At 45.2% G+C, this 23,151-nt stretch overlaps 1 long non-coding RNA gene across 1 annotated transcript; it reads left to right on the plus strand.

Moving 5' to 3' along the window:
- The first annotated feature begins 2,891 nt into the window (after nucleotides 1-2,891).
- LOC308359253 lies at nucleotides 2,892-22,815 on the plus strand. Its single transcript, XR_013968411.1, has 4 exons — nucleotides 2,892-3,282; nucleotides 5,718-5,776; nucleotides 20,318-20,413; nucleotides 22,642-22,815. It is a non-coding gene; the product is annotated as an uncharacterized lncRNA (long non-coding RNA).
- Nucleotides 22,816-23,151: the final 336 nt, after the last annotated feature.

Genomic DNA, 23,151 nt, shown 5'->3' on the forward strand with positions numbered 1-23,151 from the left:
ACGTGGGAAGAGCTCGGGACAGTGTCGTAGGCTTTGCTGTGGTGACAAGTGATGGCCCCAGATGGTGCAGAGCTCCACACGACAGGTCTTCATTTCTGTTCTTGATAATATCTATGGTGTGTGTGTGTGTGGGCAGGGGAGCTGGTGCTCTACTCACTCACTCAGACCAGGCAGACTGGTCAAGAGGTTTTGAAGCTGAAAGGTTGCTGCGGGAAGGATGGAGAGAGTGCAGAGTCCCATGTGGTCTCCGTCAACTCAGGCTGTTGTAACAAATTACTGGAGACTGGATGGCTTAAACATCAAATATTTATTTCTCCCAGTTCTGGAGGCTGTGCTAGCATGGCTGGATTCTGGAGAGAGTCCTCTTTTTGGGTTGCATACTGACTTCTCCTCACGTCACGCTTAGCTCTCTGACCTCTTCATAGACGGGCACCACTACCACTCTGCCCTCGCAGCCCAATTACCTCCCAAAGCCCCTACCTCCAAATACCATCACTGGGGTTGGGCATTCAACCTGTGAATTTTGGGAGGACACACACATAACATAAAAAAGTTATCATTTTCTTTTTTTACAATTTTATTTATTTGACAGGGAGAGAGATCACAAGCAGGCAGAGAGGCAGGCAGAGAGAGAGGAGGAAGAAGGCTCCCCGCTGAGCGGAGAGCCCGATGCGGGGCTCCATCCCAGGACCCTGAGATCATGACCTGAGCCAAAGGTAGTGGCTTAACCCACTGAGCCACCCAGGTGCCCCAAGTTATCACTTTTTTACTCTTTGGTTTATCTATAACCTTCCTTATTTCAAAGAAACTGAGGTCCTCCACCAACCACAGTGCATGGAATTGCACACACACAAGATGCAATATCCATTCAGATGGATTCCTTAAAAACACCTAAAAGCCACCAGTGTCTTGAACAGCACCTTGTGAGCCACAGAGAGCCACCTTAAGATCCAAACGGCTGGTAAGCTGGAGAGTTGGGGTTGGATCCCAGGCACACTCGGACACCGGACCTCCAGCTCAGCCCCTCTGCGGAGCTGCTTCTGAGACACACTCTAAGAACATACTTGTGCAAATGCACACAAACATGTTTTTATCTACAGTCATATTTCCACAAACATGATGTCATATAGCCAGCTCTATGCCTATACAGCAAGGTGGTGTCTTCCTTTCTTTCTTTAAGATTTACTTATTTGAGAGAGAGAGAGAGAGAGAGAGAGAGAGAGAGCATAAACAGGGGAGGGGCAGACAGAGGGAGAGGGAGAAGCAGAAGGACCCTCCCCCTGCTTGTGCACTCTCTCTCTCTCTCAAATAAATAAATTAATCTTAAAAAAAGAAAGAAAGGAAGACAAAAATATCTTAAACATTACACGTCTGTTACTTGTCACAAGGGACTTTTTCATATATTTATTATCCACTTACATCTTGCCAATTCCCTTTTCATGTGTTAAAGGAGTGACAATAGTCATGCTGATCTTTTCAAAGATTCGTAAGAGCTCTTGGTAAATTAAGATTATAAAGCCTTTGTTTCTCATGAAAGTTATAAAGATCTTTTCCTAGTTTGTCTTTAAGCTTTGTTCCAATTTTTAATCTGAAACTGAAATGTGTGACTTTCTAACATAAAACCAGTCTGTTTTCAGCTTAATGGTTTCTTAGCCTGCTGTCCTGTGTTTCCCATCCATGGGCTGTATGTTCTAAAATTCACTTATGCTTTAAGAATTTGCTTTTAGAGGGGCGCCTGGGTGGCTCAATGGGTTAAGCCTCTGCCTTTGGCTCAGGTCACAGACTCAGTGTCCTGGAATCGAGTCGGGCATTGGCCTCTCTGCTCCGCAGGGAGCCTGCTTCCTCCTCTCTCTACCTGCCTCTCTGCCTACTTGTGATCTCTGTCTGTCAAAGAAATAAATAAAATCATAAAAAAAAAAAAAGAAGAAGAATTTGGTTTTAGGGATGCCTGGGGGCTCAGTCGGTTAAGCGTCTGCCTTCTGGCTGCTTTTGGCTCCGGTCGTGATCCCAGAATCTCTGAATCGAGTCCCGCCTGGGGCTCCTTGCTCAGCAAGGAGCCTGCTTCTCCCTCTACCTGCCTCTCCCCCTTGCTTGTGCTCTGACAAATAAATAAATAAAATTTAAAAAAAAAAGAAAGAAAGAAAGAAAGAAAGAAAGAAAGAATTTGCTTTTAGACTTTAAAATCGTGAATCCAGGTAAAACTACTCTGATGCGTGAGCTCGGTGTTTAACCTTGTGTTTGAGCGTGGTCCCGGGTTGAGCTGGCGATGTACGGCCAACTTCAGTCTCCCACCAACCCCAAAGGCCCCTCATCATTTGGAACAGAGTTACAGTGTCCTCGGCCTGTGCTCTGGCCTCTCATGATCCTTTTTAATTTCTTCTTTATGGTAAAACTGTCGGAAGGATGCGCACCTAACAGCCCTGTAGAGTCACCTCTGGGAGAAAGTGCGAGACCCTTCTTTCTTCTCGCTTCTGTGCGTTTTGACTCAACTTCGATTTTTGTGTATTTTATCTTAAATGTTTGTCATCCCCCCCCCCCTTTATTTCGTTTTCATTCACATCTTTGAAAAACTGCCTGGCTGGGCAGTCGATTGCAAGGGCTAATCTGGCTCAAACTTTTCATCTGTGCTCCCGAACCTGCCTCCTGGGGCGGCTTTGAAGAGGCCCCCCCACCCCTCACCGCCTGGCAGGAGAGGCCTCGGAGCTGGGTTTGGGGACACGTGCGGGACGCGGCGTGATGTGGGAGCCTGCAGGGGTGGGGTACGTGGGGGCGAGGTGGGGTGGGAGTCGGGGTGAAACTGGGGAGGGGCGTGTCCGCACAGGTCCCTCCCCGCACACGGGCGGAGCCTCCCACGGGCTCGCGGCGCGCGCGGGCCGGCCGGCGTCGGGCTCAGTGCGCAGGCGCGCGTCTTTCCGCCGCGGGGCTTCCTGGGGGTCTCGGGCCTACCCGGCACCTGCGCGTGGCGGACGCGCGAGGCGGGCGGCGGGTCGCGGAGGTTCTGACCCTGGTCCGCGCGGGCCGCCCGAGGCTGCAGCGCGGGGCGTGGGGACGGGGGCGGCAGACCCCGGCCCGCTCAGGTCGCCTCTCCCCCTCCTCCCGGCGGGGGCCTTGTCCACCCAGAATGGGGACGCCTCTGGGGCCTCCGAGCGAACGCGCAGGAAGGGCCGCGTTTGGGGGGCTGGCGGCGCTCGCCGCGGGGTCTCCATCCTCGTAGTTGCCAGAGGGGCCCGAGCGCGGCCGGGAGGACTGCGCGCCGCCTGCCACCGGCCAGGGGTCGCCGAGGTAGGACTGGGACCGGGTGCTGCGCGCTGCATGCCGTACCTCCGTGACCGAAACGTGCGTGCCCGGCTTGCCCGCGGCGGTGTGACTCCCGGGGCTCCTTAGCGTTTCCCTGGGTCGGTGCGGATTGAGGGGCGCGCGGGAGCAGCGGGGCCTCCCCGCCGTGTGCCCCACCCCCAGTCGCGGGGGCCCCCCCCGCATCTGCGCTGTCCAGGGCCCGAGAGCGCTTCTCCGCGGCCAGCCCAGCCAGCCCAGCCAGCCTTTGTCCTCGGCCCCCTGCTTTGCGTTCCGTGAGAGGGGCCGCGTGTTCTCGGGGAGGCGGGTCTGGGGCCTCTGATGACGGCTCCAGCTGGAGGGAGTTTCTTCCCTTGGCTCTCCTGGAACAGAGCGGGTCTACTGAGGCAGGAAGGGGCGGGCTCCGGGAGCGGGAATCTCACCGGGAGGAACCCTCTGCAGAGCTCCGGACAAGAGGCCGTAGAAAGGCAGAAAAAGAGCATAGGGGGCCCCCCGAGTGATTTCACCACCTTCAGGAGCTGTGAGTCACTTTGCAGACGGGAGAGGGGAGCTGGGCCCAAGTGGTGGCAGGGGACGGACTGTGTGAGAAATGTCACCTAGTTGGCTCCCCAGCTGCGAAGCTTTTGTTTTCAGCTCTACCGTAAAGAGCACTCCTTCCTCCCTTCATTCTCCACTGATTCTTTCCAGAAGGCGGGTCGCTTTCTAACCGTGACCTGTCACCAGGTCAGGCATCCGGAGATGTGTACTTGTGTCTTCCAGGGTCTTTCCACAGCGGATCTTGATCTTACAGGGTCAAGAGTAGTAGTTCAGGGAGGGTTTGCCAGGGTTTTCTGTTTCTGTCTCATTTGACGTAAGAGAGTAAAAGAACCTGAAAGGGGAAATGACTTGTCTAGGGTCGGTAAGACTTGAATAGAAGCCAGAGTCCCTGACTCCTGGCTCAGTGCTGTCCACACAATCACATCAAGATAAGATAAAGATAAGTTTCAAGATAAGTTTCCTCTTAAAAGATGCTTTTGAGAATCACCAATTGAATTAGAAGAAACAGTTTCTTAAGAGATTTACGTTTAAGGGGGGGAGCCTGGGTGTCTCAGTGGGTTAAAACCTCTGCCTTTGACTCGGGTCATGATCCCAGGGTCCTGGGATCGAGCCCCGCATCGGGCTCTCTGCTCTGCGGGGAGCCTGCTTTCTCCTCTCTCTCTGCCTGCCTCTCTGCCTACTTGTGATCTCTGTCTGTCAAATAAATAAATAAAATCTTTAAAAAAAAAAAAGATTTACGTTTAAGGTATGTATCCCTTTTTCCAAAGCTTTGAGGATTCTTGGACTCAGGGGGTGAATGTTATTGTTAGCAAATCAGATACACAAAATAGCCTTTAGGGTTTGCTTTCCCCTGCAACGTCAGTTTTGTTTTGTTTATTTATTTATTTATTTTTTAAGATTTTTAAAAATTTCTTTGACAGAGATCACAAGTAGGCAGAGAGAGAGGGAGAAGCAGGCTCCCTGTTGAGCAGAGAGCCCAATGTGGGGATCAATCCCAGAACCCTGGGATCATGACCTGAGCCGAAGGCAGAGGCTTTAACCCACTGAGCCATCCAGGCGCCCTTGTTTTGTTTTTTAAAATTTATTTGTTTGGTTATTTGCCAGAGATGGAGTGAGAGAGTGAGAGCAAGAGAGGGAGAGAGAGGGAGCGGCAGGCAGAGGAAGAAGTTGGCTCCCTGGAATTATGAGCTGAGCCGAAGGCAGACACTTAACCGGATGAGCCACCCAGGTGTCCCTGATTTTTAAATTTATTTAGAAAGAGCACTGGTGCGCAAGTGGTGGGGGGAGAGGGGGAGGGAGAGAAAGAGAATCCCAAGCAGTCTCCACACTCAGCATGGAGCCTGTGATCACCACCCCAGCCAAACCCGAGTCGGTAGTTCAACCAGCTGAGCCACTCTGGCGCCCTACAAGATCAGTGTAAATGAAAACATTGTAGTCATATTTTGACATGCCAGTATTTGCTTAAATAGTTATGTTTTAAGGGACACCTGGGTGGCTCAGTTTATTGGGCATCTGACTCTTGATTTCTGCTCAGGTCATGATCTTGGGGTCATGGGATAGAGCCCCTTGTCAGGCTCTGCACACAGCATGGAGTCTGCTTGGCCCTCTCCGTCTCCTCTCCCCGACACGTGCACACGCACACACTCTCGCAATATCCTCCAATAATAAGTTTTGTTTTAAACGTTTCTGTGTTAGTGGGAGGGGGACATAGTTAAAGCAGTAGGAAACAGTGCAGGCTTAAGGAATCAAAGGGGGACGGATGTTACCTTCCTTCTCTTTTCTAGGATCAGAGGTTAGCCGGCTGGCGTGTAGAAGTTTGTATGGGAACCGGGAGCTTCGGGGCCGGCCGGCTCTCATTACCCTGGTGGGCTTTCCTCCTCTTACAGGTGTGCCTTCCCAGCGTTTGACCTTCTACCCAGAACAACAGAAAATGAACAAATCCCAGGTGAGTGTTTTCTTTTCTTTATTCCGTATTTCATTTCCCAGCAGATTTTGTGGTTTTTGTAAGTGTGTTCATACAATAGAAAAGTCAAAATAGATAAAAAGCTGTTTCTGGGTAAATAAAGAGTGAGTGGTACCTTTGTAACCTGCGGTGGTGGCTGTGAGTCATGTGACTGCTCCGTCATCACAGGTGAGCCTCACGTTTGTCTTTGAGCTGCCTGATCTACATAGGATTTTCAGTGACAACAGAGAGGGACCGGCCAGTTACTCCTGGGACGAAAGACTTAGTGACCCTGGAGTCTGGCGAAGAAACGTCTTTGAAGTTCTTCAGGTGGTGAAGAGCCTTCTGGTCACCCCGTTTGCCTGTAATCATTCTTCACTGGAGGTAGAGGTCAGAACTCGGGTTTTATTAGGGACCAAAGTGCGGCTGGACTCTGGAGAGCTTTCTGAACATCCGCTCTGATCTAGGGACAAAACCCTCAGGCTCTCCGGAGGCCCGAAAGAAAGGGATGGCTTCTTCTTAACTCCTTAAACTGTTGGACGGCAGATGGTTCAAACTCCGTTTTTGGCAAATGCTTATGTGCTATTGGCTCACGTTTCTTTCATTTTGATAAAGTATATATAACAAAATTCATCATTTTAACCCTTTAACCGGAAGTGTACAGTTCAGTGGCATGAATTACTTTCACAGTGTTGTACAACCGTTACCCCTATTTTCATAACTTCCTCGGCTCCCCAGACAAATCTCTGCAATCCTTGGCCAGTAAGTAACTCGCAGTCCTCCCGGCCCCGGTAACCAAATCTCCTTCCTGTCTCTCTGAATTTCCCTAGTCTAGGTATTTTATATAAATGGAATCACACAGTCTCTGTCCTCTTGTGTCTGGCTTCTTTCACTTCATGTAACATTTTCAGGGTTCGCCCCTGTCGTAGCATGTATCAGAACTTCCTTGCGGTGTGTGCATAATCTTTCGTTTTACGGATGCATCACCTTCTGTTCATCCATTCGTGTGTTAATGGACACTTGGGGTTGTTTCCATCTTTTGGCCCTTGAGGACAGTGCTGCTGTGAGCATTCAGGTACAAGGATCTGCCTACCCGTTCGCATTTCACTCCACTGGGGGTATCCTCACTTCCTCTGCATTACTTGCTTAAATACGTCCTGATAAAACTTGGCAGTAATGTCTCTGCCATGGACGCCAGCGGATGTTTTCCAGAACTTATCTTGCTAGAACGTTGGGCTGCGTGTGGCAGTTAACCCACTTTGACCTTCTAGAAAGGCCTCTTTCTATGGCATTTTGTGACATCGTTCTTATGGCTTTTTCCCTACTCTGATTTCTTTGTCTCTCTCATGGCATCCTCCTCCTCTCTGGCCCATTCTCACGGCTTTTCCCCAAATTCCCATCCTTCGCGCCCTCCTCCTGTGACTCTGCCAGTCCTTTCTGTTTCCTACCCCCCCACCCCCCGTGGTGGTAGTACCAAGTGTTACCAGAGAGCCTGGGCTCTCCCCTCACGTCTTGTCCTTCTCTTTGCCGGTGGCTAGAGTCTCCTCCGTTTTCCACGTTCCAAAGTTAAAATGATCGTTTGCAGCCTCCCCCATCTCCCGTCTAATCTTGTCTGCCCACCCGCTGTGGGATGGTGGGCCATCTTCGGGGCACAGTTAAAGGGAGCACTGGAATGGGATTCATCCTGAAGCCTTCCCTCCCTCAGCCTCATCACGTGTGCATCTCAGTTTTACTACTTTTAAGATGGCAACAGTTCTTAAACCTGTTCTTCCTACTGAATTCTTTCTCCGCTTTCAGAGCTTAATTTTCTCTTCCCTGGACTGTTGGAAGAGCTGCTCGCTTCTTTGTCCCCCAGAGGACACCTGTTCTCCTGAGTAACTAATCTGAAATGCTATTCTGGGGCGCTTGGGTGGCTCAGTTGGCTGAGTATCTGGCTCTTGGTTTCGGCTCGGGTCATGATCTTGTGGGTTGTGGGATTGAGCCCCATCTCAGGTTCAGTGCTCGGCGGGGAGTCTGCTTGAAGATTTTTTCCCTCTGCCCTTCGCCCCCCTCACATATGTGTGCTTTCTCTCTGTTTAAAATAAATACATAGGGCGCCTGGGTGGCTCAGTGGGTTAAAACCTCTGCCTTTGGCTCAGGTCATGATCTCAGGGTCCTGGGATCGAGCCCTGCTTCTGGCTCTCTGCTCAGCGGGGAGCCTGCTTCCTCCCTTCTCTCTGCCTGCCTCTCTGCCTACTTGTGATCTCTGTCCAATAAATAAATAAAATCTTTAAAATATATAAAAATTAAAAAACAAAACAAAAAAATAAATACATAGACCTTTAATCACAAATGCTATTCGCACGGCGCCCCTGCAATATGGAGAGCAGCGGAGTAGCTTCCTGCCACCTGTAGGGACAAGGCTAAGCTCCTTAGGAGGTTAAGGCTGTTGAGAGTGTGACCCCTTCCTAGTTCTCTGTTTTATTAAAACTTTTTTTAAAATTTTAATACCTTTTTTTTAAAGATTTTATTTATTTATTTGACAGAGAGAGACACAGTGAGAGAGGGAACACAAGCAGGGGGAGTGGGAGAAGGAGAAGCAGGCTTCCCGCGGAGCAAGGAGCCCGATGTGGGGCTCGATCCCAGGACCCTGGGATCATGACCGGAGCCAAAGGCAGACAGTTAATGAATGAGTCACCCAGATGCCCCATAATTTTCATACTCTTTCCACTTTATTCAACATTGGCTTATTGGGCGTTTGTTCAATGTGCCAGACACTGAATTGTGTGCCACAGACTCCAATCAAAGCGATGTAGAGACCTGGTCCCTTGTTGAGGGAATCTACAGTTTGGTGGAGAAGGTGGTATTGTACAAGTAAACCTGTGACGTGATCCCAAACCTGACCTAGTTCCCTAAGCATGTGGGGTTACTTCCTGCCTGTGCATTTTGCTTGTGTTCCTGCTCTGTGGGGTGACTTGGGCCCTTGCTGCATTTTGTATTCTGAGTCTCTGAGCTAAATTGGGGGATAACTCAGCCAGGAAGCCCTTCTTGTCCTCTTTCTTTGTCTCCCCTCCCCCAGATTAATTGCCTTTCTCCCCTGTATTCCCACAATATCGCATGCTGTCCCTGTCACTGTACTTTGTCCCTCATGTGGACATTACTTGTGTGTGTCGACAGAACGTTAGCCCTTCAAAGTCCACATGCACATCGTGCTCATCTTTGTACTTGGACTTCCTCACCCTGTGCCTCGCTCCTAGTAGATGCTCGACACGTATCCATGGCTGACTAGACAAATGGTAGACTTTGTCTTATTTGGGAACCAAACTCCCCTCTTCCTGGGTAAGCCATCTTACCTGAACACCCACCAGGGCCATCCAGGAGAACTGGGGTCTCCTTTCCCATCTCTGAATGCTGTCTCAGATCATGCAAGGTGGAGTTTTGTTGTTGTTGTGGCTTTGAGAATTTATTTTTTGTTAGAACAATGTTAGGCTTACCGCAAAATTGAGTGGAAGGTACAGAGATTTCTCATGTGCCGCTGGCCCCTCAACTATAGCCGTCCCCATTATCGACATCTCCCACCAGAGCGGTGCCTTTGATATAATTGATGAACCTGTGCTGACACATCAGAATCACTGAGTCCAGAGTTTACACTGGGATTCACTCTTGGCGCTCGCTCTAGGTTTTTGACAAATGTATAACATGTATCCACCACTGCAGTGTCCTACAGAATACGGTGACTCTTGAACAACACGGGGATTGGGGTGCCAGTTCCTTGCTCAGAGATTTACAACATCTAACTTTTTTTTAATTTAAAGACTTTATTTGTTTATTTCACAGAGAGAGAGATCACAAGTAGGTAGAGAGGCAGGCAGAGAGAGGGGGAAGCAGGCTCCCTGCCGAACAGAGAGCCCGATGCGGGGTTCGATCCCAGGACTCTGAGATCATGACCTGAGCTGAAGGCAGAGGCTCAACCCACTGAGCCACCCACATGCCCCGTACATCTAACTTTTAACTCCCCAAAACTTAACTACTAATAGCCTACTACTAACTAGGAGCCTTACAGATAACACAACCAGCTGATTAACACATATTTTGTATATTGTATGCATTATGTGCTGTATTCTTACAATATAAATAAGCTAGAGAAAAAATGGTTAAAAAATCATAAGAGCAAATATATTTATAGTACTGTATTTATATAAAAAAAAAATCTTGAGTATAAGTGGACCCATGCAGTTTAAACCCTCGTTGTTCCAGGGTCAACTGTGTTTTCACTGTGCTTAGAAATCCTCAGTGCTTTACCTACTTATCCCTTCCTTGGCAGCCACTGATAATTTATTTTATTTTATTTTTTTAAAGATTTTCTTAAATTTATTTGACAGAGAGAGATAGATCACAAGTAGGCAGAGAGGCAGGCAGAGAGAGGAGGAAGCAGGTTCCCCACTGAGCAGAGAGCCTGATCCGGGGCTCAATGCGGGGCTCGATCCCAGGACCCTGAGATCATGACCTGAGCCAAAGGCAGAGGTTTTAACCCACTGAGCCATCCAGGTGCCCCGACAACTCCTTTCATTTTAGCCCTGAATAATGTTCCGTTGTCTGGGTGGACCACAGTTTATTTATCCAGTCACGTACTGAAAGACATCTTGATTGCTTCCAAGCACTGAAAAGTGTAAATGAAGCTGAAATAAATGTCCATTTGCAGGTTTGTGCAGGTTTTTGTGTGGACACAAGTTTTTAACTTCATTGAGTAAATGCCAAGAAGTGTGATTGCTGGACTGTATGATAAGAATTTGTTTAGTTTTGCGGCGCCTGGGTGGCTCAGCCACTAAGCATCTGCCTTTGACTCAGGTCGTAATCTCAGGGTCCTAGGATCGAGCCCTGCGTCCGGCTCCCTGCTTGGCAGGAAGCCTGCTTCTCCCTCTTCAACTCCCCCTGCTCGTGTCCCCCTTCTTGCTGTCTCTCTCTCTGTCAGATAAATAAATAAAATCTTAGAAAGAAAAAAGAATTTGTTTAGTTTTGTAAGAAACCATCAAACTGGCTTCCACACTGGCTGTACCATTTTGTATTCCCACCGGCGCTGAATGGGAGTTCCTTTTGCTTTGCGTCCTGACCAGCATTTGGCATTACCAGTGTTGTGGATTTGGGGCATTGTAATTGATGTGGAGCACCTTGTCATATCTGCCATTGGTATATCTTCGGTGAGGTGTCCCTTAAGGTCTTGGGTTGTTTGTTTTCTCGGTGTTGAGGTTTTTGGCTTTTTGTTTTTTGTTCTTTTTAAGTTTATTCGTAATCTCCACACCATGAGATCACGAGTCGCGTGTTCTGACTGAGCCAGCCAGGCGCCTCTCTTATTGTTGAGTTTTAAGAGTTCTTTATATGTAAAGGTCCTTTATCAGATATGTTCACTGCAAATATTTTCTCTCAGTCTATGCCTGGGCTTTTTGTTCTCTTGACAGTGTCTTTCACAGAGCAGAGAGTTTTCATTTTAATGAAGTAGAGTTCATCAGTTCTTTCTTCTGTGGATCATGTCTTTGGAATTGTATTAAAAAAAAAATCCTGGCTAGGGGCTTCTGGGTGGCTCAGTCACTTAAGTGTCTGCCTTCAGCTCAGGTCATGATCCCAGGTCCTGGAATCGAGTCCAGCATAAGGCCTGGGCTCAGTGGGAAGCCTGCTCCTCCCTGTGCCCCTGCTCGTGCGCTTGCGCGCGCACTCTCTCTCTCTCTCTCACACACACGCACACACACTCTCTCAAATAAACTCTTTAAAAACACCATAATTTCATGTCCATTCACCCAGAAACCAGGACACAGGACCCTGGGATCATGACCTGAGCTGAAGGCGGATGCTTAACCCACTGAGCCACCCGGGCGTCCCGAAATTGAAGTTATGTTTTTAATTTCAAATTTCATTTGTTTATTGCTATTATATAGGAAAGAGATTGCTACATGTTAATCTTGTATCCTACAAACCTGCTATAATCACTTAATAGCTTCAGGACTTTTTTTTGTTGTTAATTCTTTTGGATTTTCTACATGGATGATCATGTCATCTACAAAGACAGCTTGTTTCTTCCTTTCCAGTCAGTATAGCTGTTATTTCCTTCTCTCGTGTTAGTGCATTAACTAAGACTTCTCGTACGATGTTGGGAAAGAATGGTGAGAGGGGATATCTTTGCCTTGTTCCTGATGTTAGTGGGGTAGTTTCTAGGTCTTCACCATTAAGTATGGTGTTAGCTCTAGGGTTTTTTGGAGATATTCTTTGTCAAGTTGAGGTCATTTCTCTGTATTCCTAGCTTATTGAGAGCTTTTTTTTTTTTTCATTTGTCAAATGCTTTTTCTGCATCTATGGATATGATCGTGTGATTTTTCTTCTTTAGCTATTGATGTAATGGTTTATTTTAATTGATTTACAATGGTGAACCAGCCTTGCATATCTGGGAAAAATCCTACTTGGTTGTGATGTGTAATTCTTTTTATGCGTTGTTGGTTTCATTTTGCTAAGATTTTGTTGAGGATTTTTGCTTCTGTGTTGATGAAAGATACTGGTCTGTAGTTTTCTGTTCTTGGGAAGTCTGTCTTATTTTGGTATTAGGGTAATGATGGCCACATAGAATGAAATAGGAACTGTTCCCTTTGTGTCTGTCTTCTAGAGGAGATTGTAGAGAGGTAGTATAATTTCTTCCTTAAGTGTTTGGTAGGATTTTTACCAATGAACCAGTCTAAGCCTGGTGCTTTCTGTTTTGGAAGATTATTAATTTATTTATTTGTTTATTTATTTATTTTTAAAGATTTTATTTATTTTTTGGACAGACAGAGATCACAAGTAGGCGTAGAGGCAGGCAGAGAGAGAGAGAGGGAAGTAGGTTCCCTGCTGAGCAGAGATCCTGATGTGGGCTCTATCCCAGGACCCTGAGATCATGACCTGAGCTGAAGGCAAAGGCTTAACTCACTGAGCCACCCAGGTGCTCCCCTATTTATTTATTTTTAAATACATATATATATATATATATTTATTTATTTGACAGCACAAGCAGGCAGAACGGCCGGCAGAGGGAGAGGGAGAAGCACGCCCTTCACTGATCAGGGAGCCCGACGTGGGTCTTGATCCCAGGACCTTGGAATCATGACCTAAGCCAAAGGCTTAACTAACTGAGCCATGCAGATGCCCCAAGATTAATAACTATTGACTCATGTTCTTTGATAGATGTAGACATAGATTGTGTATTCTTCTTCTTCTTCTTCTTTTTTTTTTTAAGATTTTATTTATTTATTTGAGATAGAGACAGTGAGAGAGAGCATGAGAGGGGAGAAGGTCAGAGGGACAAGCAGACTCCCCGCAGAGCTGGGAGCCCGATGCAGGACTCGATCCTGGAACTCCAGGATCATGACCTGAGCCGAAGGTAGTTGCTTAACCGACTGAGCCCCCAGACTCCCTGTGTATTTCTTCTTGCATATTTGACAGGTTGTGTCTTTGATCGGATGGGTCCTCTTCCTCTAGGCTATCAAATTTGTGGATATAGAGTTATTCATTATATTCCTCTGTTACTCTTTTGCCACCCCAAGAATCTGTAGTGATATATCACCTCTTTCATTTTACATATTAGTAATTTGTGTCCTCTCTCTTTTCGTAGAAAACCTAGCTAGAGGTTTATTGAATTTTTTTAAAAAATCTTTTCAAAGACTCACCTTTTGGTTTCATTGAATTTTTTTTCTGTTGCTTTCGATTTTACAATTTCTTTTGATGTTTCCATTTGATTTCTACTCTAATTTTTTATCATTTCTTTTCATCTTTTCACTTTCAGTTAGTTCTTGTTCTGGTGATGGATCTTAGGTCTTCCCTCTTTTCTGATATGGGTAGTAAGTGCCATACCTCTCGCTCCACTGCTTTGGTTACATTGTGTACTTTTTTCATACATTGTGTTATAATTTTTATTTAGTACAAACTATTTTAAATTTTCTTTTGAGATTTCTTCTTTCATCCATGAGTTATTTAGAAAGTATGTTGTTTAATCTTCATATATCTTGGAGTTTTTCAGTTATCTTTCTGTTACTGATTTATAGTTTAATTCCACTGTGGTCTGAGAGCAGAAATTGTATGATTTCTAGTTTCTCTTAGTTTATTAAGATGTGTTTTATGGCCCACAATGTGGTCCCTTGTGGTGAATGTTCTATGTGAATGTAAGAAGAATGTATTCTACTTCTGTTGGACGAAGTAGTCGATCGATATCACTCCAGTCCAGTTGACGGATGGTGGTGTTGAGGTCAGCTCTGTCCTTGATTGTCCGCCGGCTGATCTATCCGTTTCTGATAGCGTGATGTTGAAGTCTCCTAACTGTAACCGTGGATTCATCTCTTTCTCCCTGTAGTTCTGTCAGGTTTTGCCTGACAGATTTGACACTTTGTTGTTAGGCACATACCTGTTAAGGATTATATCTTCTTGGGGAATTGACACTTCCTTCATTATGAAAGCCTCTCTTTATCCTTGATAGCTTTTCTTACTTTGAAGTCTGCTCTGTCTGAAAATAAGATAGGCCCCTGCTTTCTTTTGATCGGTATTATCATGGTATTATCTCTCCAGCCATGTAGTTTGATGGGTTCATTCTTTAAGGAACAGTTTTTTCCCAGTTTTTTTTTGTTGTTGTAGTGGCATAGAAAATTTACCATTTTAATTATTTTAAGGGTACAGTCTGGTGGTGTTAATATGTTCATAATGTTGTGCAACCATCACCATCTGTTCCTGTAACTCTTTTAGAATCTCATAAAACTGAAGCTCTAAGCCCATTGAATAATAACTCTCTATTGCTCCCTTCTTGTCCCGAGCAACCAGCATTCTGCTCTGCCTCTATGATATTCTCTTATGCATAATGTCTTAAAGGTTCATCTGTATTGTAGCAAGTGTCAGAACATCCTTCCTTTCCTCTATGACTGAATAACACTCGATTTTATGGACATACCACGTTTGCTTCTCCGTTTGTCTGTTGATGAGCACTAGGGTTGCTTCCACATTTTAGCTATTGTGAATAATGCTGCTATAAATGCGGCATACAGGCATACAGATATGCCTTTAAGACCCTGCTTTCAAGGGAACCTGGGTGGCTCAGTGGGTTAAAGCCTCTACTTTCAGCTCAGGTCATGATCCCGGGGTCCTGGGATCGAGTCCTGCATCAGGCTCTCTGCTCAACAGGGAGCCTGCTTCCTCCTCTCTCTCTGCCTGCCTCTCTGCCTACTTGTGATCTCTGTCTGTCAAATAAATAAAATCTTTAAAAAAAAAAAAGACCCTGCTTTCAGTTCTTTGGGGTATAGAACCCGAAGTAGAATTACTGGGTCATGTGGTAAATCTGTTTTTCACTTTTTAAGAACTGCCATGCCCTTCCGTACTGGTTGTACCATTCCACATCCCCACCAGCATTTCTCCACGTCCTATCAAGCGTGTGTTTTGTGTGTGTGCACACGTATGTTTTATAGTAGCCGTCCTAATGGTATGAGGTGGTATCTCGTTGTAGTTTTAATTTGCATTTGCCTAATGATGATTGATGTTGAGCGTGTTCTTATGTGCTTATTGGCCATTTGTGTGTCTTCTGTGGAAAAATACCTGATTAAGAATTGTGCCCATTTTTGGCAAAAATGAACTATTGGGATTTCATCAAGATCAAAAGCTTTTGCACAAAAGACAACAAAACCAAAAGACAACTGACAGAATGGGAGAAGATATTTGCAAATGACATTCAGATAAATGGCTAGTATCCAAAATCTGTAAAGAACTTATCAAACTCAACACCCAAAGAACAAATAATCCAATCAAGAAATGGGCAGAGGACATGAACAGACATTTCTGCAAAGAAGACATCCAGATCTGACAACAGACACATGAAAAAATGCTCCACATCACTCAGCATCAAGGAAATACAAATCAAAACCACAATGAGATACCACCTCACACCAGTCAGAATGGCTAAAATTAACAAGTCAGGAAACGACAGATGCTGGCGAAGATGCGGAGAAAGGGGAACCCTCCTTCACTGCTGGTGGGAATGCAAGCTGGTGCAACCACTCTGGAAAACAGCATGGAGGTTCCTCAAAAAGTTGAAAACAGAGCTACCCTATGACCCAGCAATTGCACTATTGGGTATTTACCGTAAAGATACAAACGTAGTGATCCGAAGGGGCACACGCACCCGAATGTTTATAGCAGCAATGTCCACAATAGCCAAACTATGGAAAGAACCTAGATGTCCATCAACAGATGAATGGATAAAGAAGATGTGGTAAAAATACACAATGGAATACTATGCAGCCATCAAAAGAAATGAAATCTTGCCATTTGCGATGATGTGGATGGAACTAGAGGGTATTATGCTTAGCAAAATAAGTCAATCGGAGAAAGACAACTATCATATGATCTCCCTGATATGAGGAAGTGGAAATGCAATGTGGGGGGTTTGGGGGGTAGGGAAAGAATAAATGAAACAAGATGGGATTGGGAGGGAGACAAACCATAAGTGACTCTTAATCTCACAAAACAAACTGAGGGTTGCTGGGGGGAGGGGGGCCGGGAGAGGGGGGTGGGGTTATGGACATTGGGGAGAGTATGTGCTATGGTGAGTGCTGTGAAGTGTGTAAACCTGGTGAGTCACAGACCTGTACCCCTGGGGATAAAAATACATTATATGTTTATAAAAAATTTAAAAAATTATAAAAAAAGAATTTTGCCCATTTTTGAATTGGATGTTTGTGGTATTTGTGTGTATGTGTGTTTAGGAACTCTCTATATATTCTGGGAATTAATGCCTTATCAGATATGTGACTTGCAAATATTTTATCCCGTTCTGTGCGTTGCATTTTACTCTGTTGATAGTGTCTTTTGATGTACAAAATTCTTAATTTTCAGAAAGTCCACTTTGGTTTTTTCCCTTTTGTTGCCTATGCATCATATCCAAGAAATTATAGCCAGATCTAGTGTCATGAAGATTTTGCCTTGTTTTTTCTAAGAGTTTTATAGTTTAAAATAGTACATTTAGGTCTTTGATCCACCTTAAGTTAATTTTTGTGTGTGGTGTTAAATAGGAGCCCAGTTTCATTCTTTGCCTGTGGATACCCAATATTCCCAGTGCCATTTGTTGAAAAGACTGTCTTTTATCCATGGAATGGTCTTGGCACCCTTATAAAAAATTATCTGGCCACCAATGCGAGGGTTTAATTCTGGGCTCTCTATTCCATTAGTCTGGGTATCTTTCTATATACCTGTGCCACACTGTTTTGATTTTTGTAGCTTTGTAGTAAGTTTTGTAACCAGGGAGTGTGAGTCCTCCAACTCTTCTTCAAGGTTATTTTGGGTATTTACTTGGGCAAAGGATTTCCCTTTGAGATTCCATGTGAATTTTAAGATGAGTTTTTCTATTTCTGTAAAATACATCACTGGGATTTTGAGAGGGATTGCGTTGATTCTGTAGATCACTGTGGGTAGTGTTGACATCTTCACAATACTAAGTCCTCCAATCCATGGATGTGGGCTGTGTTCCCACCTAGTTATGTCTTTAATTTCTTTAAGCAGTGTTCTGTGGTGTTCGTTGTGCAATTTTTCACCTCCTTTGTTAATTCCTAAGTATTTTATCTGATTGGTGCGATTGTAAATGGGATTGTTTTTATAACTTCCTTTTCAAATCGTCGTTCGTGTACAGAAATGCAGCCGCTTCCTGTGTGTTGATTTGTATCCTTCCTGCTACTTTGCTGAATTCATGTATCAACTCTAACTTTTTTTGCGTGTACTCTTCAGGGTTTTCTACATACAAGATCATACCATTTGCAAATAGATATAATTTTACTACTTCTTTCCGATTCGAATGTTTTGTTTCATTTCCTTCCTTCCCTTTCCTTCCTTCCTTCCTTCTCTCCTCCCTCTCTCCCTCCCTCTCTGTCTCTCTCTCATGATTCTTCTGGCTAAAATTTCCAGTACTAGATTGAACAGAAGTGGCGTAAGTGGGCATTCTTGTCTTCTTCCTGATTTTAGAGGAATAACTTTCTGCTTCCACCAGTAAGTGTGATGTTTGCTGTGGGATTTTCATGTTTGACTTTGATTATGTTGAGGTGGGTTCCTGCTACCTCTAGTTTCTTCAGTCTTTTTATCGTGAAGAACGAGTGTTGGATTTTCTCAGACGCTTCTTCCACACCAGTTGTGATGATTGTGTGTTTTCCCCCCTCATTCTCTTAACGTATGGTGTATTGCGTTGATCGATTTTCATATTTGGAGCCGTCCTCACGCTCCAGGAATAAACCACACTTGGCCATAGCAGGTAGTCCTTTTATTATGCTGCTGAATTTGGTTTGCTAGTATTTTGTTGAGGATTTTTATAGCAGTGTTCATAAGGGATAATGGTCTGTAGGTTTCTCTCAGTGTCTTTTTCTGGTGTTGGTGTCAGGGTGATGCTGGCCTCACACAATGAGTTAGGAAGTATTCACTCCCCTTCCATTTTCTGGAAAAGTCTGAGAAGGATTGGTATTAGCTCCTCTTTAAAATGTTGGTAAAAAAAAATAAAAAGAAAAGAAAAATAAAATGTTGATAGAATGATACAGCGAAGCCATGAGGTCCAGGACTGTATTTGCTGGGATATTCCTCATTACTGACCCAGTCTCCTTACTAGTTGCAGTTCTGTCTAGACCATCTGTTTTCGTCCTGATTGAGCCTTGACCGGGTTTTGTGTTTCTGGGATTTTCTCCATTACCTCTTGGTTGCCCAAATTGGTGACATGCAGTTGTTCATACTACTCTTTTAGAAACCTTTTAATTTCAGCAGAACTGGTAGAAATGTTCTTATTTTCATTTCTGACTTTAGCAATTTGAGTCTTCTCTCTTCTTTTTCCATAGTCCATTTAGGCAAAAATTTGTTCTGTTCATCCCTTCAAAAAACTGGCTTTTGTTTTCATTTTATCTGTTGTTTTTCTCTCTTGTTTATTTCTGCTCTAATCTTACTATTTCCTTCTGGCAGGTGGGTTTGGGTTTAATTTTCTTGTTTTTCTGGTTCTTTAAGTTGTAAAGTCAGGTTGTTGATTTGAGAGCTGTAAGGGTGATTGCTTTCAAGTCCTTTATGGTTCCTCCTTATCTTCAGGGTCACACCTGTTGCCTGCCGAGGGCCCCAGGACACTCCAGCAGAAAGGAAGCAGTAGGTTGTCTACATTTAACTTTTAGCCAGGAAAAAAAAAATTAAGCTTATCATTATTGTGTGGATTGGCAGTCTGTATATATTATCCGTTAAGAAGTAAATAAAAATTGGAAGGTGCTCAAACTTTATTCCTAGGGTGAGGGTGAATTATTCTGGAGACACTACAGTATAGGAATGAACCCAGACTTGCTGTGTAGTGTATCCCTGGACACCTTGGCAAATCTCTATCATCTTACAGCCCTACACACCGTTCTGTCACACTTCTGGGTGCGTCTCCTGACTCCTTGGCCCTGCTCACGTCACGGTGCCACATTAATGACGATCTCCTGCTTAGTGAAGCCCAACCTGACGATACAAAACAGAACCCTATTTTCTGCCATTACTTAATACTCTCTGTAAATGACTCTAGCACAGCTCGCACGATACCTTATTACAGCATAAGTGGTCATAAATCTGATTTGTCTCCTTATTAAGACCGAAGCCTCGGTGGCTCAGTTAGTTGAGCGTCTGACGTTTGATTTCGGCTCAGGTCATGATCAGGGGCCTGGCTTGAGCCCTCTGTTGGGCTCTGTGCTCAGCGGGGAGCCTGCTTCTCTCCCTTGCCCTCTGCCCCTCCCCCCAACTCACATGCTCTTTCAAATAAACCTTTAAAAAAAAAAAGGCTTAGGCTCCTTAAGGGCAGGAAAGAAGAACAGGATTTGTTTAGCTTAACATTCCTTGCAGGTTAGGACAGTTTCAGAAACACAGTAGGAACTTCAGTTTTTTTGTTTGAGTTAATAAGCTAATACTGGGTTTTCTGGGTTTTCCCATCATACTCACTATATCCACAAAGTAAAAACAAAAGACGTTATAGAATAGGCCCCATATATACTCTTTTGTGGTAAACTTGCAAAGTAAACATGTTAAGACTTTGTCTCCCACCTGTCTATTTCATGTCACCCCCGTGCTGCTTTCTTCGGCTTGAACAGAAATGTGCTGGTCAGGGATCCGTGTCATTCAGGGATGTGACTGTGGACTTTACCCGGGATGAGTGGTTACAACTGACGGGCACACAGAGGACACTGTACCGGGACGTGATGCTGGAGAACTACAGTCACCTGGTCTCAGTGGGTGAGGGTGTTCCCCGTGTCACATCTCACAGCATGCATTTCCTTTCTTCCTTCGTAGCTGCCTAGAGTTTGTGGGCCCCTGAAGGAGTGTTTAATGATACAGTGTGTGTATCTCGTGATCTCATCATGGGTCAGAGATGTTCCCATCGGGCACAGAAAGGATGCTGTGTTCTTGCCTCCCTAATGCAAGGTGCACACGGGCACCTTTATCCTGTGGCTCCTGAAGCTGCACCTTCCTCGTCCTCCAGGGGCCTTATATCGAAGCAGCTGTGACGAGTTTTACCCCGTGTTCCACTTACAGGGTGTCACCTCACCAAACCAGAGGTCATCTTCAGGCTGGAGCAAGGAGAAGAGCCGTGGCCGTCAGACGCAGAACTCCCCGACCAGGGTGATCCAGGTGAGTTAGTCGTTGTGGAGGAAAGAACCCAACAGAAGTCAGGCCCCAGGTGGGTCAGTTCTGAGGCCGGTGTGTGTCTCTGTAATTCAGTTTTGGGCCCTCAGACCTTTGGAAGTAGCTGGGCAGCGAGCTGGCAGACCTCCAGTCACCCGTCACCCCTGCCCGTCACTTGTAAATACCGTGTTGCCCTCTTCTGCCTGATGGCCGGTATGGAACCCCTGCCTTCTTCGCCTTAGACCTTTGTCTTTGGTTTCTTTCTCTAGTATTCATCTTCCTCCATTTCATGGACTATTTCCTCTTTATTTTTCCCTCTGGCCATCCGTCCACCCATCCACCCATCCATCCGTCCGTCCATCCTTCTGCACATGTTCCTCCTGCATGCCACTCGTGTTCTTGGTGTTGGAGATAACGCTGGTGAACTAACAATGTTCCTGAGCTCCTAGAGCTGACAAGCGAGCAGAAGAAGATAGATGTACACGAAAAAAAATTACTTATCAAGTGATGACAAGACCCATGAAGAGAATTAAAGCAGGCTAAAAGGAGATCGTGGGGTGTGCTCTTTTAAACGGTGGTCAGAGAATGCCTTTTTGATGAGGTCCGCATTAGAGCGGGACACTGGGATTTCCAGGGAGAAGGGAGAGCCAGGCCACTCTCTTGTGGCAGCTGTCGGTTGGAAGAGCTCTGGGAACGGCAGGGGGCCCTCGTGGCTGTAGGGGTGCATCTGAGAGGGACGTTGGTAGGGGCTGACTTCAGAGAGGTAGCCAGAGCCCAGAGGATGCCTTACAGGACAAGCTAAGGGCTTTGATTCTGCTTTAGGGGAGAGGGACAACTGTTCATGGATTTCCACAAAACAGTATTTTAAAAGAATTTCTCTGGCTACTGGCCAGAGAAAATCAGAGATGGGCGTGAGGGTGGTTGACGAAAGTGGAAGCAGAGACAGAATGCAGCGCTGCTTCCCCCAGAGCACCGCCAGAGTTACCCCCTGATGTGGCAGATTTCAATTTATTGCTCATGCTGACAGTCTCAGTAGTGCCATGGAGGAAGGTGAACAAAATCAGGTTATTTATAGCATTTGGGGGCATGGTTTCAGGTATATTTTTAACATAGGAACTTGATAACCATTGAGTAAGGACCATAATATAGTTTAGGATGTGTGGACCCAACAAGGATTGAAGGGTCCTGGAGAATAAGTTTATTATTTATTGGAATGTTGAACAGTTTGTTTAAAAGGTTTGGGGGCAAGATTCTGAACTGAACAGTAAAATTGCTTGCAACTCTTAGCTTCCCGGACAAGTGTCCCAGAGTAGTACAGTCCTGTTCTGAAGACAGAATACTGGTCAGGTTAACGTAGGGAGTGGGCTGTGTGGGTGTGGATGGTTTTGGTTCTCAGCAGAGCAGACCCGCTTGCAGTGGTTCAGGTGAGCAGTGATGGGGGCTTCGAGTTCCGAGCTGGTGCGGGTGAGGACGCAGGGCTGTCACGTGTGGAGAAGCGGGTCTGCCACTGAGTCGGAGGTGGCCTTTGAGAGAGGGACAAGGGTAAGCGTTAGGGGTGGGAGGTGTTTACCGATGTGGCAGATTGGGGAGGAGATGTTTGGGGGAAGTTTAAAATTTAACATCTACAAATTCTAAAACCTGAAGTCCTTTAGATTTTAGTTCTATTCTGATAGCCAGTCCCTGCTTTAGTTCTAGACTTGGTAAGCAAATCAGTTCTCAAAAGCAGTCTTCTGCTGTATTACATTTCACCACTTCTTGACCAAAGTTCATTTGCTAGTAGGTTCTTTAAGAATTCATGAGAACAATACTTCCCTGCATTCTTACAAAATACAGACTTGCTGATGTTACTTCAACTGAGTATCATTTTGTCTACATATAAAATTATTGGGATTCACTTGTAGTCTTTAAGGATTTTGTAATTCTTTCTCTACTGCTTTTAGCACTGAATTCTATTATGGATGTCTGAAATCAGCTTGATTTTTTTTTCTCCTCTTAAAAATGACTGACTCCAGGTTCTGGGGATGTGATGTGCAGCAGGGTGACTGTGGTTACAAGTACAGTAAGTACCGTGGAAAGTTGTGGAGAGTAGATGTTGATTGTTCTAACCACACACAGTTTACCTGGGTTAACCGAATATGGTGATAGATGTTTTGATTATCTTGATTTTGATAATCATAGGAAATGTGTTAACATTTTTGAAGCACATTTAATTTTTCTTTTTTATGACCTTACAGACAGAAACCAGGAAGACCTAGACAAACATCTGTGGCGAGTTTCGCTCATCAACAAAAAATCACTGACTAAGAAGAGAGAGAATGTTTTCAGAGAAATACCCTGTCAGGATGACTCTCGTGGAAAATGTTTGAAAAATGTTTCAGAATCAATTATTAGTAATAACAATTATTCAGGTAAGAACTCTGATGAAATTAATGCATGTGGGAAGTTACTCTTTGGTAATAACCAAGGAAATACTCATACTGGAAAAAAGTCTGGTGAACATAACCTAGGTGGGAAATCCCCAAGTCATATTGAGGGCTGTACTGAGCAACAGAAAATTCAAACTTTGGGGCCACTTTTTGAAAATAATGAATGTGGAGAAATCTTTCTTAATAAGGCAGCTGTCATTACACCTACGAGGGCTCAAACAGAAGAGCAATCCTGTGACTCTAAGAAACAGGGGCGAAATACCAGAGATGAGTCAGCCCTTGAAGTCCTTCGGGAAACTCACACAAGGAAGAACCGCT

The sequence above is a fragment of the Martes martes genome (assembly GCF_963455335.1).
Source record: "Martes martes genome assembly, chromosome: 18".
In the NCBI taxonomy this organism is placed as follows: Eukaryota; Metazoa; Chordata; class Mammalia; order Carnivora; family Mustelidae; genus Martes; species Martes martes.